The following is a 3112-nucleotide window of genomic DNA, read 5'->3' as shown; positions in this document are numbered from 1 at the left end:
GGTTAAAGCAAGCTCGGTGTGACACAACCTTTGTCGGTAAAGTTTTGAGACTAATTTATGTTCTTCTATAGAAACGATTCCCCAAAACAAATGTTGGTGCGTATGTGTAGTGCCATGTTTTCCGGCTAACCTGAGCTATTTATGTTAATTCCTGGGGAGCCGCAAGATAGTACTACATTTGGCTTGTGACGCTGTCGGAGGAGGACGCTTTTTTCGGAGCTCCAGCAACTTCGCACTAGGCTAAGTGGTTTTAGTATTTGCTCTTGTACATGCTGTAGGGGCGGTAGCTATAAGCCGTGTTAGGGGTAGGAAGGCTAGCGGAGGAGTGTGCGCAGTAGGTTTTTTTTTGTAGGAATTTTAGCGGGATTTTACGTTACGCAGGTGGACGGATGATGGGTCGGCAAACTAGGAAAATCAACGTGGATAGGGAGCTAGTGCAGTGCCAGGAGTGAGACCATAGGCGCTATTTAGACGAGACCGAGTTCGGGAGCTTAGCCGAGGTAGATGAGGCCAGCTTCGCGTGCAAGCTATGGAAGCGTTTTGAGGAGGCCGTTCGGACGTTGAAAGGGGAATGGGCAGCTAGGATTAAGGAATTCCAAGGGGACATGAAGGTGGACCGAGTGGAACGGATTAATCTAGAAACTCAGGTCGCAGAGTCGCTTACGCTGCAGGGGGCTAATGCCGACCTGTTGGAGCGAATTGTGGGTGAGCTGAAAGAAGAGCGGGAAAAGCGGGCCCAGCTAGAAGAGCAGGCAGAAGCGCTCAAATCGCGGCAGGCAGGTCACCTCGGTTCGGAGCAGAGTCAGGTGATGGACGAGGCTCGTCGATCCTACAACGCTGTAGCTCAGCAGGCTTTGAGCGGGGAAGACAGAGAGGTAAAAACGAGTATGATGACGTGCGACAGTAGCGTACGGCGGCTGGAGAGACAGCTAGCGCGATCCGGAGGGCAACAGTCGAAGGCAGGAAGCAAACGGTTAGGGCGCAGAAGGGTTCTGGTAGTCGGTGACTCGAACGTAGCGAGGGTTGAGGAAGGCGTTTTGACGACAGTGAAGGCGGGCATGCGGGTGCAAAAGGACCAGTCAGGGAAGTGCATGGTAGATGCAATGGCCAAATCCCACTAGGTTGTAGGGGACAGCATGGATAGCGAACACCTTGGTGTTATCCATGCTGCTCTCAACGATGTGCTAAAGGGGAAGAGCTAGAACCTCGAGAAGCAGTTAGAAGTGGGGATGCGTAGGCTTGGACGCCTGAAAGTGTGCATGTGACCATATGCAGAATCCCAGAGGTCCAGGGGCAGTCCAGCGGAACGGAAAGGAAGGTCGTTGAGGCTAACCGTGTAATTAGGTTAATGAGTCGGCGACTAGGATACGGGGTAATTGAAGTTAACAGGGACGTGAGGCCAGCTCTCACCCTTTTGCGCAGGATGGCATTCACTACGGTGATTTCACGGGCAAGAGGGTAGGTAGTAGGATAGGTCGCCAGGCAAAAGCTTTTATGGCGGGACCCAGAGCTCTGAGGGAACCAGTGTAGACAAGGAAGAACCGTGGTCAAAGAGACGATGCAACCATAGGAGAAGAAATAGACACAAGCGCCAGAGCCAAGGGAATTCAGATAAAGGTTACATTAACATGCAAGGTGGCAGAAATAGGCTGAAATGAAAGGACATTGAAGAACAGCCGAGGCAGGCGGAATGAATGGTATATGGTTTAGTGGAAACGCATCTGAGAGACATGGAGCAATCACCATACAACCCAGCCTACGCACGGGAATATTGCAATAGAACAGAGGGCAGAAGAAAGGCGGGTGGAATTGGGGCGTTGTTTTTCTGCTGTATTATACGTAATTTTCTTTAATCCAATTGATTGGCACTACAAATTAAAAAAATTACAAATTCCCCTATGCGCCTTGGTTGCGGTGAATGTTGGCTTTCTTATATATATATATATATATATATATATATATATATATATATATATATATATATATATATATATATATATATATATATATATATATATATATATATATATATATATATAAATGAAATGAGGGGCTCGTTTGACAAACATAATAAGGAAACCAACAGTCACCGAAAGCCCAGGTGCATAGGGGAATTTTTTTTCTATTTTTTTAATTTCTAGTGCCAATCAATTGCCTTTAAAGAAAATTATTTATAAACCAGCAGAAAAACAACCATGAGGCCGGTGGGATCCGAACCCACGACCTCCGAATATCGCGTCCGGTGCTCTTACCAACTGAGCTACGGCGACGGCTGTCCAATCTGCTGATTTCGTGGGTATTTAAGTTTTTGCGTGTAAGCGAACCTTGAGAGTGTTCACCAGCGCCACCCTCGTCCATAGCGGTGGACGTAGCACGTCCTGTAATACCGCAGAAGTGACGTAGAACGTCATCTAATGGCGAGGGCAGAAACTGTGCGAGAGCCCTCTTATGCTACCTATGGCATCAAGAGTGCCAGAACCGAGACCCCCGTTAAGCTATTAGCAGACAAACAAATGAAATGAGGGGCTCGTTTAACAAACATATTAAGGAAACCAACAGTCACCGAAAATTCAGGTGCATAGGAGAATTTTTCTCTTTTTTTATTTCTAGTGCCAATCAATTGCCTTTAAAGAAAATTATTTATAAACCAGCAGAAAAAACAACCATGCCGCCGGTGGGATCCGAACCCACGACCTCCGAATATCGCGTCCGGTGCTCTTACCAACTGAGCTACGGCGACGGCTGTCCAATCTGCTGCTTTCGTGGGTATTTATGTTTTCGCGTGTAAGCGAATCTTCTGAGTGTTCACCAGCGCCACCCTCGTCCATAGCGGTGGACGTAGCACGTCCTGTAATACCGCAAATGTGACGTAGAACTTCATCTAATGGCGAGGGCAGAAACTGTGCGAGAGCCCTCATATGCTACCTATGGCATCAAGACTGCCAGAACCGAGACCCCCGTTAAGCTATTAGCAGACAAACAAATGAAATGAGAGGCTCGTTTGACAAATATATTAAGGAAACCAACTGTCACCGAAAATTCAGGTGCTTAGGGAATTTTTTCTATTTTCTTTAATTTCTAGTGCCAATCAATTGCCTTTAAAGAAAATTAT

The 3112-nt window shown here is 46.9% G+C and overlaps 1 pseudogene; it reads left to right on the top strand.

Moving 5' to 3' along the window:
- Positions 1–890: 890 nt before the first annotated feature.
- LOC144119140 (uncharacterized) lies at positions 891–1530 on the top strand (annotated as a pseudogene).
- The last annotated feature ends 1582 nt before the right edge of the window (positions 1531–3112 follow it).

The sequence above is a fragment of the Amblyomma americanum genome, chromosome 2 (genome assembly GCF_052857255.1).
Source record: "Amblyomma americanum isolate KBUSLIRL-KWMA chromosome 2, ASM5285725v1, whole genome shotgun sequence".
Lineage (NCBI taxonomy): Eukaryota > Metazoa > Arthropoda > Arachnida > Ixodida > Ixodidae > Amblyomma > Amblyomma americanum.
This window is presented reverse-complemented; position numbering and strand designations above follow the sequence as displayed.